Source organism: Calliphora vicina, chromosome 2 (genome assembly GCF_958450345.1).
Source record: "Calliphora vicina chromosome 2, idCalVici1.1, whole genome shotgun sequence".
In the NCBI taxonomy this organism is placed as follows: domain Eukaryota; kingdom Metazoa; phylum Arthropoda; class Insecta; order Diptera; family Calliphoridae; genus Calliphora; species Calliphora vicina.
The window spans coordinates 60,300,597-60,318,900 of NC_088781.1; the positions used below are offsets into that span (position 1 = coordinate 60,300,597).

The window sequence follows — 18,304 nt, forward strand, 5'->3', positions numbered from 1 at the left end:
GAAGTTGCAAAAGCCATCAACACAGATAAGCCGTGAAAGGCAATCGGACCTGACGGAATATCCATGCTGATCCTAAAACACCTAGGCGAGCGGAGAGTCAAGTACCTGACAATGGTTTTCAAACTGTCAGTAAGAAGCGTAATAATACCCATTGCCTGGAAAATAGGCCGAATGATCCCGTTATTAAAACCTGGGAAAATCGCGAGTGAGGGACAATCCTACAGGCCGTTTTACCTCTTGTCACCTTTAGCGAAGACACTCGAAGCTCTTCACCTCCCCCAGCTGTCCAGAAAACTCACAGCAGCTCGTCACCAACATGAATTCCGTAAAATACACAGCACTAGCTCAGAATTATCCGACATAGTCACTCAGATCTCACTGGGCTTAAATCAGCAGAGGCACTGGACCTGTCGAAGGCCTTAGACACAGTCAGTCAGTGAAAAACCGACAGTGCAAAACCCGACACTTTTGACGGTCTTTTTACCTCCTCAGTACACGCCACTGCAATCTCACATAAACAGCGAAATAGCAACAAGGTCCTCACGGCACTAGCCGGCAGTTCTTGGGGTATGGACAAAGAAACCTTGCTAGTTACCTACAAGACGATTGGTCGCTCAGTGGTCAACTATGAGATCCAGTGCGGTCGCCTTCATTGAGTAATACTCAGTGGAGAAATATTCAAAGCTGTCAAAACGCACCCTTACGGACCGTCACAGGCTGGCCTCAAATTACCTTCGAACACCACCTTCTCGAGGAAACCAAGGTTCTACCGGTCAAAAAACAAAACGTCATGTTGACGCAACAGTTACTTCTGGGATGTCATCGGGGGAGTCATCCAAACTTGAACATCGCCCAGTTGGAGTCTCCACCGTGGCATGTCAGACAGGTCCTACGCAAATATGAGGAGAGCATACAGAGGTATGTACAGAATCCATTTGATCGCCGAGAAGATTCTGCAGCGTAAGATAAGAGTCGTTCTGGCACAACTAAGATCAGGATGGAGCAAAAGGTTTAATGCCTTCTGGTCCCGCACTTCCGAAGCCAAGAGACCTTGAAAGACGATTTTGCATGTCCGAAATTATGCTTGAACGATATAAAAGAAAATAAGTCTTGCACCGTCTCATTACTTGTGATGAAAAATGGATCTATTACGATAAGCCGAAGCGTAAGAGATCGTGTGTCAAGCCCAGCCAGATATCCATCGGGCTAACGTAAAGCTCTGTATTTGGTGGGAGCAATCTCAGTGAACCTATACCGAACACAACTGATTCGTTTCAAGGGAGCAGTGACCGAAAAACTGCAATATCCCATCATGGCAAGACTCTGACACATGTTACAATATCTGTTAAAAACTATTTAGAATGAAGTGGTTGGGATGTTTTTCCTAACCCGCATTATAATCCAGACCGTGACCCGTCTGACCTCTACTTATTTCGATCGATACAGAATGCTCTCTCTGGGATACGCTTCACATTGGAACAGAGTATCCGATATTGGTTTTGATTCGTGCTTGGCCTTACAAGATGAACAGTTCTTTTGGCGCGGAATTCATAAATCTAAATATTAAATAAATTCAAATGCTAATACTAATGAATCAGTAGTAACGTATATTTGGAATATTTTTCGATTATTCGAAGTTCCCTAGAAAATTTGTTGAATTTTCTGTAAATTCTATAAAAACTATGATCTCTTAAAACTGTTTTATATATTCTGCTCCATTTAGTCAACTTTGACTCCCAGCATTGCTGGTCATTTCAGAAAATTATTATTGTGACAAGAAAAGCACACTCCCTCTTTTCAATTATGTTAATTCCTCTCCACCAACCTTCATAGATCAATTGGGAATTGTAATTAAAATGATTAAAATTCATAAGTATTGACGAAATTGTATGATTTTCAGCTAAACAACCCTGACATTTAAATGTTTTGTTCATGAAATGCAGTTACACTATTTTTGGTTGATAAATTTCTAAACAAAAAAAAAATACCTTGGAATTAAACATTCGTGTGAATTTTAATTTGTTTAGTGAAATAATCACTAGACACTATTTAATAGAGACGAGTACTAAATGTGAGTACAAACTTGCATGATAGATAAATGCAGTTTAATTGGAGGGAAAAACAACATAAATTTAGTTTGAGGGAAAGGCATGGCAAACACTTAGATAAGTCTTTTGCTAGACTTAATTAAAAAATAAAAACTTTTTGCGGCTCAGGGATGATTTGAAGACATACAAACAACCTAATTAAGGACATTAAAAGAACCACTACAAATAATTAAAAAAATGCATGTAAAGTTTACACTAAAAAAAGAAAGGAGTTTTACAATAATAAACCATGAAACCCCACCTTTAGTAAGCCTTCAAAATAACAAATAAAACTTAAACTAATTGAAACAAATTGGCTTTATTTGTATTGTTAGTTTTCCATTTATCCAACTGTTTAGCTCAACGACATGCAAATTGATTTGCAGTGCATTTTCATCAATAAATTTTCATTATTTTAAAAGCATTTTTAGGCACTATAGGTTTTTGTATAACTTAGATTTTTTGTCGATTTTCTTTGAATTTTCATGGGTATTGGGCGAAAGAAAGCCAAATAAATAAGATTTGAATTGTAAGTTTAAGCAATTATTGGCAATTAACCTTAATTTGTTTTTACAACATGCTGCAAGTTTCTGTTTCTGTAAGCTTCACTCTCTTTATATACTCTCTCTCTCGTTCTCTCCTTGTTGTCTGCTTTTTTTTTGTAAGATTTCGACCAACAATTGAAAAATAACTTGGTCAAAACATAATAAATCCGCTTTTAGCGATAATTTGTTTCTCCACTGCTTCTTCGACGCTTTTTTTTGCATTCTCTGACACACTTTACATTTACTTACTACATATTTTGTATAATACACTGCTTGCTACACTCTGTACACTGCCACATAAATATGTACTTCTGTTGCTTCTTGGTCTTCTTTTACGTTTGGCTGAACATGCCAATAATGAAATTAATATTATATGTAAAAGTAAAAAAAAAACGAAGAAACAAAAACTAAGTATAGAGAGTATATTCAAGTAGACACCCTGAATGAATGGATGAATGAAAGAAAGAATGGCTTTAGGCTCAATTACAATGTATTAGTATTAACGGGCAACATAAGCTGCGTCAGCGTTAGTGCACCACCATTGATTTATAAATTGAGTCTACAAAAATTAATGTGGAAGTTTTGCTTTTATCAAGAGAGAAATGAAAACGATATTAAAACAAAAACAAATCTGTAAACTCTGAAAAAAGAAAAGGTAATTTGTCTAAAACGATTTTATTAGTACCCTGCAAAAGCAGTAGATATCATTAATGTACCCGCTGAAAGGCTTAGTTAATGGAGTATTCTGAATTTATCTCCATTATCCGCCATTGTCACTCCTATCTTACAGGACTTGAACCAACAGAGACCATGTGAAATGACTTTACATGTCGAAATATTCAAAACTCTCCAGATATAGCCATAAGAACAATCTCAGACTGTCTTCAAATAGCCTCCTCATTTTTATGAGAAACCTAACGTTCGGAACAGTTTTTTCTGGGATGTCATCGGAGTTGTCATCCAAACAGCGATATCACACAGTTGAATGCTGTGGGACCAGCAGAGACCATGTGATCAGACTAGTATCACTTGAGATGTCCAAATATTCAAAGCTGTCAACATGCAGCCTAAAGGTCAGCAACAGACTGTCTTCAAATAACCTCTCAACACCATATAAACTACAGTTCCTTCTGGAATGCCTTTAAAGGAGTCATCCAAACTTCGGTATCACATTGTTGCAAGATTTCAGAAGTAGATCAGACATGATATTGGTATGTACGAGGAGAGCATGCAGAGGTATATGCTGAATCCATTTGATCGCAGCACGTACTCGACGATTTTCAACGACATTCATGGAGAAGCAGTTCTTATTCAATCATATGTAATAAGCAGGGCAACCAAAAATATGCAATAACATATTTTTTGCTGTGCGTCGTATAAACATATGAGTTAGTATTTATCCGTTTCAGACAATTTTAAGAATTTTGGCATCGATTTGTTAGCGCATATTTTTGCATATTTTGCCCTTTACTGCATATTTTGGCATATTTTGCATTTGATAGCATATTTTTGCATATTTTACTCATAACTGCGTATTTTTGTTGGATATTTTCTTTTATTTTTAATTATTTTATTTTCCTTATATAATTTTATTGTTTACTAGCTGACCCGGTGCGCTTCGCCACCCCAATTAGAAGAAAGAAATAGTACTATCAAGTCTCACTTTGTGAATCTAATTGTAAATGTCTAATTTCATATTTCTGGGTCCATTATTATAGAAAATGCAAAATGTGTTCCTAAATTTAAATTTTTAGGTTTGTTATTATTATAAAATATTCAAAAAGTACCATTGCAATAAGGAAATAGTACCATTGATTATCACTTTTAAATTCGCATTCACTAAACCATAGTTTGTATATCATTTCCTATATTATCAACTAATTTTGTTTCTATAATACTTAATATTAAATAAATTATCACAAAACCGAAACCGATCGGTTTTTAATTTTTTAAAACCGAAACCGCGGTTTTGAAATTCTTCGATTTTTTGGAAACTCTAGGTCCATTATTATAGGAAATTCAAAAAAGTACCCATGAGAATAAAGAAAAAGTACCACGAAGTATGCCCTTGAATTTTCACTCACTTGGGACCATATACGCCTAATTTCATATTTTTATGTCCATTATTACAGAAAATTCAAAAAGTACCATTAGGATATACAAAAAGTACCAAAAATGGTACTTTTTATTTTAATGGTACAAAAAGTACCATTAGAATAAAGAAAAAGTACCAAAAAGTCTCCCCCTAGAATTCTCACTGACTTATGACCTTGTAAGCTTAATTTCATGTTTTTAAGTTCATTGTTATAGAAAATTCAAAAAAGTACCATTAGAATAAACAAAAAGTACCAAAAAGTCTCCCCCTAGAATTCTCACTCACTTAGGACCATATATCCTTAACTTCATATTTCTATGTCCATTATTACAGACAATTCAAAAAGTACCATTAGAATATAGAAATAGTACCAAAAAGCAGTCACTTGTAGATTCCCACTCACTCCGGTCCATATAAGCTTAATTTCATGTTTTTAGGTTCATTGGTGAAGAAATTACAAAAAGTACCATTCGAATAAAGAAAAAGTACCAAAAAGTCTCCCCCTAGAATTCTCACTCACTTAGGACCATATGTGCTTAATTTCATGTTTCTAAGTTCATTGTTATAGAAAATTCAAAAAAGTACCATTAGAATAAAGAAAAAGTTCCAAAAAGTCTCCCCTAGAATTCTCACTCACCTAGGACCATATATGCTTAATTTCATGTTTCTAAGTCCATAGTTATAGAAAATTAAAAAAAAGTACCATTAGAATATAGAAAAAGTACCAAAAAACCCACACTTGTGGTTTCCCACTCACTCGGTTCCATATAAGCTTTATTTCATGTTTCTAGGTTCATTGGTGAAGAAATTACAAAAAGTACCAATCGAATAAAGAAAAAGTACCAAAAAGTCTCCCCCTAGAATTCTCACTCACTTAGGAACATATATGCTTAATTTCATGTTTCTAAGTCCATAGTTATAGAAAATTCAAAAAAGTACCATGTTTCTAGGTTCATTGGCGAAGAAATTACAAAAAGTACCATTCCAATAAAGAAAAAGTACCAAACAGTCTCCCCCTAGAATTCTCACTCACTTAGTACCATATATGTTTAATTTTATGTTTCTAAGTCCATTGTTATACAAATTTAAAAAAAGTACCATTAGAAGAACAAAAAAAGTACCTATAGTTCAGTTCACACATTTTGGTACCTAAATATTATCCCCTATTCCTAACACTAACATCACTCAGATACATATCAGCTAACTTTAAAAGCCGATAACTGAAATAATTTAAAATGTTAAAAAAGTACCATTAGGTGAAAAGTACCAATTTCCCTTATCTTCCTTGAACACCCCTCAAGTTTGAAATTTAAAAATATTCCATTTTGCCAAAATTGTTTATGCTACAGACATGTCTCAAAATATTAAAATCTGTGTTAATGTGCCCAAGAATAAATATGTTTTAAAAAAGTACCAAACTGTTTACCCGGATTTGGCCCAATATACACCTTGGTACTCGAGTTCCAAATAACACTCTGTTAGTTAATTTTTGTATGAATCCAGGAACCAACGTTAAAAAAATTATCAAAATTGGCTTAATAATTTCAAATATAATGTATTTTCCCGATTTTATCCCCTTTTTGGTACCTTTTTTATCCCCATTGAGGTGGTAAAATTTTATTCAAATAAATTTCTGTAACGTGGTGGGAGCTCATAATAAAATATTCGTATGTCTATGTCAAATTATAGAAAAACATATTTTATGAAAAAGTACCAAAAATAAACACAATTTTTATCCCTTAAGGGTTCGAATTTCCAAAAAGTAACAAACTTATATTTTTTATTTTTTGATAAGTAAAGAATACGATTTAAAATTTGATTCTATGTTTATTGGTTTAAAAGATACATAGGGTGTCAAAAAGTACCAAAATACAGTTTTTACCCGTTTTCTCCCCTAAAAGTTTCGAATTTCGAAAAAGTACGAAACACCTGTCAGCTTATTTTTTGAATGGAGTATCATGCAATTTTAAGTTTTTTTGTATCTTTATTAGTTTTTAAGATATAAGGTTACCGAATTTACCCGTTTTTACCCTTTTTTACCCCCTAAACATTCGAATTTCCAAAAATCCCTTCTTATCGGATCGTTTTGGGGAGGGAGGAACCCACAGTTAAAATTTCATGATTATAGCTTCATCCGTTTGGGCTGTGCGATGATGAATCAGTCAGTCATTCAGTCAGTCAGTCAGTCAGTCAGTCAGTCAGTAACGTTACTCTTTTATATATATGGGGGATTTCATGTCAAGTGAACCAACTTTTGAAATCGATGTCTTCCGATCGGGATGAAATTTGCACCAAGGTTAGCTCTATTGGATAGTAACTCAGACACAATTTTTCAACAACATCGGTCGAGAACTCTCTGAGTTATAGGGGGTAAAATTTTGAGAATTTGGTCAAACGGGGGTTTTTTCTTATCCATGTAACTTATTACCTATTGTTCTTAGCAAAATGTGTTCCAAATAGTATAGATAGCTATTTCTTCGATCTTTCGAAAAAAAATATTTAAAAAAAAAATAAAAAATTTTTAATATTTTTTTTCCGAAATCAAAAACTTTTTTGACTTTTTTTTAAAATACGCTATTTTTTTTTATTTTTTTTTTTTTCTTAAAATAAAGTTTAGATATTTTCCTTGAACACCTACTTGGTCGCTTAGTGGGATGCGAGTGGGATATCTATCAAAATAAATATTTTGTAACTCAAAACATAAAATTTTTGACTTTTTTTGCAAAATCAAAAACTTTGTTGACTTTTTTTTTTCAAAATGGACCCTTTTTTAATCTTTTTTTTTAGGTCAAACAAAAGCTTAGATATTATCCTTGAAGACCCTTTTGGTCGCTTAGTGGGATGCGAGTGGGATATCTATCAAAATAAATATTTTTTAACTCAAGACTTACAATTTTTGACTTTTTTTTTTGCAAATACGATTTTTTTTCCAAATGGGCCCTTTTTTTAAAATTTTTTTTGTAGTCAAAAGAAAGCTTAGGTCCATTCCTTTAAGATATTTTTAGTCCCTTAGTGGGATGCGAGTAGGATATCTATCAAAATAAATATTTTGTAACGCAAGACATACAATTTTTTAATTTTTTTTTGCAAAATCAAAATTTTTTTCCAATATGGGCCCTTTTTTAATTTTTTTTTTTGCTCAAAAGAAAGCCTAGGTCCATTCCTTTAAGATATTTTTAGTCCCTTAGTGGGATGCGAGTGGGATATCTATCAAAATAAATGTTTTAACACAAAAATTGTATGTCTTGAGTTACAAAACATTTATTTTGATATATATCCCACTCGCATCCCACTAAGCGATCAAAACCATCTTAAAGGAATAGGCCTAAGCTTTCTTTATAGCAAAAAAAAAAATTACAAAAAGGGCCCATTTTAAAAAAAAGTCAAAAAAGTTTTTGATTTTGCCAAAAAATCAAAAATTGTATATCTTGAGTTACAAAATATTTATTTTGATAGATATCCCACTCGTATCCCACTAAGGGACCTAAAATATCTTAAAGGAATGGACCTAAGCTTTCTTTTGACTAAAAAAAAATTTTTAAAAAAGGGCCCATTTTGAAAAAAAATTCGAATTTGCAAAAAAAAAGTCAATAATTGAATGTCTTGAGTTACAACATTTTTATTTTAATAGATATCCTACTCACATCTTCCTAAGTGACAAAATAGGTCTTAAAGGAAAAGACCTAAGCTTTCTTTTGAGCAAAAAAAATTTTAAAAAAAAAGTCCCATATTGGAAAAAAATTTCGATTTTGCAAAAAAAAATTAAAAAATTGTATGTCTTGCGTTACAAAATATTTATTTTGATAGATATCCCACTCGCATCCCACTAAGGGACTAAAAATATCTTAAAGGAATGGACCTAGGCTTTCTTTTGAGCAAAAAAAAAAAATTAAAAAAGGGCCCATATTGGAAAAAAATTTTGATTTTGCAAAAAAAAATTAAAAAATTGTATGTCTTGCGTTACAAAATATTTATTTTGATAGATATCCCACTCGCATCCCACTAAGGGACTAAAAATATCTTAAAGGAATGGACCTAAGCTTTCTTTTGACTACAAAAAAAATTTTAAAAAAAGGGCCCATTTGGAAAAAAAATCGTATTTGCAAAAAAAAAAGTCAAAAATTGTAAGTCTTGAGTTAAAAAATATTTATTTTGATAGATATCCCACTCGCATCCCACTAAGCGACCAAAAGGGTCTTCAAGGATAATATCTAAGCTTTTGTTTGACCTAAAAAAAAAGATTAAAAAAGGGTCCATTTTGAAAAAAAAAAGTCAACAAAGTTTTTGATTTTGCAAAAAAAGTCAAAAATTTTATGTTTTGAGTTACAAAATATTTATTTTGATAGATATCCCACTCGCATCCCACTAAGCGACCAAGTAGGTGTTCAAGGAAAATATCTAAACTTTATTTTAAGAAAAAAAAAAAAATAAAAAAAAATAGCGTATTTTAAAAAAAAGTCAAAAAAGTTTTTGATTTCGGAAAAAAAATATTAAAAATTTTTTATTTTTTTTTTAAATATTTTTTTTCGAAAGATCGAAGAAATAGCTATCTATACTATTTGGAACACATTTTGCTAAGAACAATAGGTAATAAGTTACATGGATAAGAAAAAACCCCTGTTTGACCAAATTCTCAAAATTTTACCCCCTATAACTCAGAGAGTTCTCGACCGATGTTGTTGAAAAATTGTGTCTGAGTTACTATCCAATAGAGCTAACCTTGGTGCAAATTTCATCCCGATCGGAAGACATCGATTTCAAAAGTTGGTTCACTTGACATGAAATCCCCCATATAGATATTGTAATTTTTCATTTCTATATTTTACTATTTTGTTAAGGTCCAATGATAATTGGTATATGTTACTTAAATAAAAAATAGAGTACCAATAATCGCTTATATTCACAGAGTTTTCGTTGATTTAAGGGAGCTTAGTTTTCATATATTTCAATTAAATTATATACACACAAATATTAAAATTTAACAAATAGTAAAAATACGTAAAAAATTAAAAGAAAATTCCAAAATTGTATGTTATTATGGGCAACTTCTTAAAAAATTGTTGGATACATTTAAAAGAAGGAATTTTAGTCAGCTTGAGATTGAGACAGTTTGGGCATTAATAGTTTACCACTAATGTAAAATTAAACAAGTATTGAACAGACGTTCAGAATATTAAGATCTATCGAAAATCGCGTTCAAAACCCGTTGATATATTAACACAACTTGTAAAAAAATTTATTAAGAAATCGTTAAAAAAGAATATACGTGGATATCGATAAACGATACAATGGAAGAGAAAGGAAGAAACATAGGAAATGTCACGGTATTTTGAGTCCTAGTGATAAAACTTGAACAAAAAGTTTTTTTAATTGCCGCAGTCTTAAATAGAACTAATCATTCCACTGTTGTAAGGCTCTTTTATAATTATATTTAAATTTTAGAAGCCGAATTCAGATGTTAATCTAGATACATGATGAATGCTCCAAAATCCTTTGCAATTTTTTACCAAAAAATTACACGCTATTCACAGAGGTTTTGAAACATTATTCAAATGATAAAAAAGCTTTTAAAGCTTCATATAGAATAGAAACATTTGGAGAAACTTATTGGGTACATCCTCAGTAGGGTTCCTATAAACATTGGGACACATTGATTGAGAATGTAAAATATTATGCCACTAATTACTAAAAAAAGTTTGAAGTATTAAGCAGTTTAAAAGATGAGACAAATCAATTGATTACGATTGTCTAAGAAACTCGGAAATCTAAAACAAAGATTTAGTTAAAAAATTTTAGAACTTAAGTAAACACATAGTAATTTATTTCTAAATATAATAAAATGAATTGAATATAACTATTTTCATGTAGTGCCAAATTCCCTAAAATCGATATTTAATCCTATAATAACCAATTTTAATTTATGAGCTCAATATTTTATTTACTTCAAATCAAACAATAACCAACTATTTTTAAGTGCATATTTTTTATATTTTAAGAGCATATTTTTCGTTTTTAAGTGCATATTTTATGCGCATAAAACACTTTTTTTAGAGCATATTTTTGGTTGCCCTGGTAATAAGTTTTCTCTATTTAAGGAGTTGATGATAGCTCCTCAGATATTGAGGATGCCTTGAGAATATATTTCTTACACCAGTTACTCATTTAGTTAATAATGTTGGACATGGGAAAATAGGATATTGTTGGAGCTTTGAGAAAGGAAATCGTGTTTGTGGACATTCGATTTTAATGTTCCTATATTGAAAGTGACGTAGATTTGGAGTGAGTGGCTTATAATTAGCAAAATTATACTTCGACGTAGGACTTAAGAGTTTCCTAGCCAACGGAACATAGAGCGTACAACCTCACATTTCTTAATAAATGTTGTCAGGTATGTCAATCTGCTGACTATGTATTGAGTACAATGATTATGTCGAAGATCTTCATGGAATCGGACATTATCCAACATTAAATTGAAGGGTGTTGGGAGATTTATAGCTTGCTTGGGTTGATGAGAACTTCACTTAAACAGCTTGTGGTATCAATCTGTACCAATACGATAAAGTGTGTTGGAATTGACTCTGACAAGTACCCATTACTTAACCTAACCAATTCCGCCTTTATAATTTTCATATATTTTTTTTAATTAAAGTAAAACTTTGAAGTTCAATTGAGAGTTTTACTATCTCAGTAATTTCGGATACTTTTAATTGTCGATCCACTATTGATAAATTTTGTTGGGGGTTTTTATTAAAACTTCAGTTTAAATCCTTTAAATGTGTATGTGAAAAACATGCGAAAGTGACCACTGTGCAACACCAGCATAAGAATGATAGCCAGTATATGAGAAAGAAAAGACCAGTGCAAAAACAGCAACAAGAAAAAGAAAGTAGTTTTGTATTTATTTAGTTATTTACAAACAAAATGAATATTTCTTGCATAGTTGCATGCAACAAACAACAACTCACTCCCATTTGAGATTCAATCGAACTTTTCTTTTGACTCCAAAGTCATTATTACATACTACTACAATCATGGTCGGTCGTCATCATCTTCACTTTAAAACTTAAATGAGTTAAATGAGTTGTTTATTATTGTTATTATTACGATGATGCATTTGGTAGCATTATCGAAAGTCAACGTTATAATCTCAACTATCATCATTACAATCACAATCATTATCATCGACATTCTCATTTCTGATTCTTGTTGGGTGTTTTGTTTTTATTGTTATTTATTTATGATCATTTCTGTTTTGTACTCATTATTGTGTTGTTTTTTTCTGTATTATGTACAAATATTGACTACTACATACAATACAAACAGACAAACAATTAATGTTTACCATTCAATTATGTTTTTGTTTTCTGTGTTAATGTTTTTATTTTCCTTTCATTTGTTGTAGTTGTTGCAGCCTTTGGACTACTAGCACCACTTTAAAGATGTAGGAAACCGTTAACGCACTTTTACCTTTTCAAAAGTCATTGGTTTCACACTGATTCCATTTACGCTGATGTTCGGTGAAATAATAGTAGATGGTTGTCACAAACATATTATGATTATTTCAATAATGGTTGCAATCATTTTCATCATTCTACTGATTGCTACAATCATTCTGATAATAGCCGGAATCATATAATGATTAAGACAATCAATACAATTCATTCAATGACTAAAATATAGTTGAAGTGCATACAGTTTGGTTTGCAACAACAAATTATTATTGCACACAACAAAGTCAGGATAATATCAGGATCTGTGTGTTCTCTGTGTATTTAGACAGGGAAGTGAATTGGTACCAGGAAGATTTTTTAATGTACTTTTTAATTTGTTGTTCTATTTTTATTGAGTACTACCAAAAAGTGGGATCAATTTCAAAGGACTACAATTCCATTTAAATTTAATTTCTGGGAACTCTTTGTGGCAACTATGATTTCTTTGTGGCAACTTCCGATTATTAAAAATGGAGCGCTTTGCGAAAGAACAACGCGTTATATTAGTGAAAACTTATTACACAAATTTGGAAAGTTCTGCTGAGACCGATCGTAAACTTCAAAGAATTTTCAGTCAAGAAATTGCACCTAATGTGTCAACCATTCGAATATTGGTCTAACAATTTGAAGAATCGTCGGTCTTTTGAAAACATTGCTGCTTTAAACGCAGGGAATTTTTGAAAGCGCCGGCAATTCGTTTAATGGGTAATGGAACAAAGTGAAGTCAATGCCATTTTTTAAAAAAAAGTCATCTTCTCCGACTGCATTTCCATACACAAAATCGTCGATGAGCAACAAATACACCCGAAACTGTCTGGTGCGGATTTTAGTCAGGCGGCGTTATTGGGCATTACTTTTTTCAAGATGAGGCCGAAATTGCAGTGACTGTGAATGGCATTCGTTATAGGAACATGATAACTGAGTTCATGTGGCCTCAACTGGACGTCGTCAATCTGGACGACATGTTGTTTCAGAATGTGAAATCTTTAGTTTATGCGAATAAACCAGAAACAATTCCTGAGATCAAATCCGAGATCCAAACGCGTCATCGATGAGATATAGCCACATATCTGTGTAAAGTCACGGAAAATTTCATGAAAGGGTTATCAGAGACGTGAGGGCCATTTGACGGATATTTTATTCAATACATAATCATCCAATTATGAATAAAAAATTCCAAGGGAGTTTTTCCCAATTAAATTAGAATAGGAAAAATGGGAAAAGGGAAAAAACTCCCGGGAAATTTTTATTCGTAATTGTCTTTTTTCAATCCAATGAAAAAATCTCAACTATCTCAAAAAATATGTGGGTTTATTTGGAAATGAAAAAGTGCATTCTTACTGAGACACCCTTCCGATCCCACTACTGCCAATAATATCCGAATATTTGAGTCTTAAAGTGCAGAGAGAAAACAGATTCGTGTTCACAACTGAATTTGTTGCCAATCGAATGATTCGGTTGTACACATTAAATTTTTCGGTTCTAGTGCCAGAAAATCAGTGGATAAAGAAGAATTTCGATTGAAACAATCAAACATTTATTACAACTTCTAAACATTTTTAGCTACAACTGTAAAATTCGGTCACAAAGGCAGAATCATTCGATTGGTGCCAAATTCGGTTATGAACACGAATCTGTTTTCTCTGTGTATGTTATTGATACTAGTGAGGAGAATAATAAGCCAGTTACGATTCAAGACTTGGAGGCCAATATTACTTGGGTAATTCTTGAGATACCAGTAAGAATGCTGGAAAGAGTGATTAACAATTGTATCTTCCTACAGCGTAGTAGTACCAACATTTGATTGACACCAATTTAATTTTGATTGTGCTATTTTAGATTCAATATGGTGGGCCTAAGCATTACAAAGTTCGTACACAATTCTGTTCGGGTATTTTGATATTGTTTATTAGCGTGGGAGGCCAACTATCCCTTCTTATAGTGAATGTAATGTGAACACAATTTTCAATGTATTTTATTTGTCCAGCTATTTCTCCAACTCTTTGCATACTTGAGGGGTTTTGTTAATGTTTGCAAAGGCGATAACTTACTATAAACATACATAAATAGGAACAGTCCTTCACTGGGGTTCACCGGCAGATATTTGTCGACATGAGGAACTCAGATCGTTAGATCTTATTTAGAAAGATCTGTATATTTTATATCTTTGAAGTAACTTATATACATTATCAGTCTATAACCTGATAATTTTGTGTATTAGTCATTCGTTCCACACAGTATCAAGTGCTTTAGAGAAATCTGTAAACGATACCGAGGAATGATGCATTAAACACATTCAAGACAACAGGCTACACGACTACACGAACACAAATTCTGCTGGTTACAGTTGTAGTCGTGTGGCAGCTACTGAATTATTTTTAAGACGACAGCTACAAAGTAAACAGCTGATTAATAATTCAGTGGTGCCACTTTAATAAAAAATAACCGTACAAAATTCCAAATTAATTAAGACTGAAACAATTATTTTGAGTAAAAATATATATATGGTTATAATTAATTATGTACCTGTTATTAATTTATTTCAATATGGTTATCAGGAACTTCTCTTAATTAAGTAAAAAAAATATATTTTTTAAGCACTAATTTGATTTACATTTTTTTTATTATATTAGCTACACAATTTCTGTTTTGTAGTTGACAAAAATAGAAATTAACCTAATTCGGCTACATCGGCATGAGTAGTCGTGTGGCCGTGTAGCTGTGCTGTCGTTAAAATAATCGTCTCCATATAAACGTGTGCATTTTATTTTTGACAGATTGAAGTTGGTAGCCTGCTGTCTTGAATGTGTTTAATGCATGATGTTTCCTCTCTAAGGTTTCCCGGATTAGGGTTGTTATCCCATGTACCTTATTGATACTACTGTGTCTGATGATCAGGAAGAATGCAATTAAAATTAGTTATTTGTTTTACAAGAAATAGCTTTTCAACAAGCTAATTGGGCTGTAACATCATTTCCGCTCAAGGTATCATAAATATTTGTGATACCTTCCATGAAGTTGGAAATAATCCAATATGGAGTTGAAAATTAACAAACTGAACTGGTTTCTTATTAATGTGGAAATAATTTAATTAATACCAGGAGATTTTCCTGGCCCTTGATCGTTGACTTCACGGCACAGAATATCATTGGGAGTGGCACCACATCATTTATAATCGAAGGAGTAATAGAAAAACTTGCACTATTTGTGGTCAGGCGCGGATCCAGAGGTGGTGAAATAGGAAATTTTCCCCCCAAAACCAAAAAGTTTCCATATAAAAAAAGGAATAAAAAGAAAAATGTAGAACAAATTTTAATTTTCCCCCCCAAAGGGATGACCTGTATCCGCGCCTGTTTGTGGTAAATACATTAAGAGATATTTTTCATAGTCTTCCATAGACTGTATTCTGTTTAGGGTCTGAGATTTATTTAATTAATCTTCTTTGACACTGATTGGTTAAATATTTTGTATAGAAGATCGTAACTCATGCTCTTTTCTTCTTTTTTCTCTGCAACTGTAGGCGAGTAATTCGATAAGAAATTCAGTAAAACGGGATCACTCACAAAGACAAATAAATGGGGAACTTTATTAAGATCTGTAATCCAATAAGTTGGTTGTGCACTAGATATGGTATTTAGTCTGTTAGACGCTGTTGTTTCCTTCAGTTGTTCGTGTAGGATTAGTAGGAAGGAATGTATTTTAATCTGTTAGCCATAAAGTCGAAAAATAGTCGAGACATTATAACTTGGAGACAATCAACATTTTCGTAGTAGATTAAAGATAATATGCAAACTATTTCTTTAATCTAGTAGAAAATGGTATAGGGGTTTGGCTTATGATATCTGTTGTATTCTGGCATTGGAAAATGTCTAATATCATTTCTAACTAAAAAAACTGCTCCACCACGCGGATGTTTTGTATGTATTATAATCGAATTTCCAGCAGTTGCAGGAATATCTGTAATTCATTCATATATATACTAAGGCAAGAAACCTGGAACTATTCTACTGAAATACCAATTTTCTTCTCAGTTTTAGGAAACATTGTTAAAACTGTGTGCTGCCCAAGAGAAGACGCTCACTGACTAACTAAAATGTTGTTTGAGTTATTTGTCATATTTATGTTCAAGTTATTCTCTACTTCAGTGTTTTTCTGTTTAATTCAGTTGAACCTGTCATTAGTGTAGTTTATTTTTATTTGCAAATATTTATCTACCTCATTATTTTTATTATCGTGTTGTATTTATGTTTTAATTTTCTTATACGCTTTTTGTGTCAGTGTTTTCTGGTTTTCTGATAATAAAACACAATGTCAAAAACGAAAAGAATTGTTTACTTAACCATAAACAATTATTTATTTTTTTTATTTTCTATAAATTATAGTGATAATGTTGGTAAAAGTAAAAGAAACATAAAAGTGTTCATTAATTTAATAATCTTAAGATCGTTACTCTATAATTGTTATTTATTTTGATATAGTTGATAATAAATGGAATTAATCTAATTAGATTTCAGTTAATCTACAATTTTGCCATTTAGTTATTTCATTATTTAACCTAAACAAGTTGAAACTGATCCCTGTTAGTTTCTAATATCATTGATCATTTTATGACTGCTTTGTTTTTGCCCAACCTACTTCAACAAAGAAGATAAGTTATCAATCGGCATTAAGAGTGTTTTTTGTGGTTAATTAAATACACTTTTTTTTATACACTTGACAATTTCTATTTTAAAACTATTCTTAACTATTTTGCTAAAAAGTTTATTAGTTACTTGGTTCGGGGAAAGTACGATTATAAAGTTTTGTAGGCTTGTTATAGTAATATAGTAATTAATAGCGGTATAATTAATTGAAGTTACATTATCTTACGGCACTATTGCCGGAATCTTTTTGCACATTTTTATTACGATTCATCTATGGAGTATATACGTTAGAACGTTTTTTGTTTTATTTATTTCAGATTCTTAAAAAGAACTGAACAATTTAGCTCACCAAGAAATGGTGAAAATGTTTATTTTCTGTTATTCAACTTGAAATAACAATAACTCAATAAAACAAGTAAGAGAACTATATTCGACTGTGCCGAATCTTATATACCCTTCACCAATTTATACTTCAAAATACAAATTTTAAATATTTTTCCCAAAGTTGTTTTTTTCATTTTTTGAAAATTTTTTTTTTCGAATTGTTAATTTAAAATTTTTTTTTTTAAATTTTAATTTTTTTTAAAAATTTTAATTTTTTTTAAAAATTTAAAAAAAAAATTTCGGGTTAAAAAATATTTTTTCCGATTTTGACCATTTGTAGGTCCAACTTACTATGGTCTTATATACGTCGTCTTTGATATATCTATCATTAGATATCCATATTGTCTATATTAATGACTTAGTCATCCAGATATAGGTCAAAAATCGAGGTTGTCCTAGTTTTTTCCTCATATCTTAGCCAATTGTGGACCGATTTTGCTGATTTTTAATAGGATACTTCTCGAAAGCATGTCTGACAGAATTATTGAAGATTTGGATCTTGAAGATATCTGGGGTCTTCAGAAAATTGATTTCGACAGACAGAAGGACATGGCTTAATCGACTCCGATATCTATAAGGATCCTGAATATATATGTATATATTGTGCAAATTACAAACGGAATGACAAACTTATATATACCCTTCTCACGAAGGTGAATGGTATAGTTATGCGTATCAACTTTGATTTGACGTTTGTTAATAAAGCTCCATCCCAGACCAATGTGCTTAATTTGTTTGCGAAATATTGGAAAAGATGTTCAGAACGAAATAACCAAAGCATATATCAAGTACTGGTTCTCCAACAGTATGTTTCTCAATATTGAAAAAATGCTTTTGTTCGCTTGCCAAATAAAATAAATCTGATTTGGATTTCATTGCCTCAACTACTATGCGAAGGATGACTCGAACGAAATCGAACAAAAACTTAAACTTTTTCATTGAAAATTCTGTTTCACTATTTTCAACTCTGCAAACGCTATTTTGTCAAATCAGTCACAGTCACGTTTTTGAAAAACGTAAATTCAAACGGTTTATCGCTATAGTCGAATCCAATTTCAAT

General features: G+C 31.8%; 1 protein-coding gene across 1 annotated transcript in view; it reads right to left on the reverse strand.

Annotated features, from left to right (window-relative positions):
- Wdr62 (WD repeat domain 62) overlaps positions 1 to 18,304 on the reverse strand; it is a 418,865-nt gene that overhangs the window by 320,605 nt on the left and 79,956 nt on the right. The window lies entirely within an intron of this gene.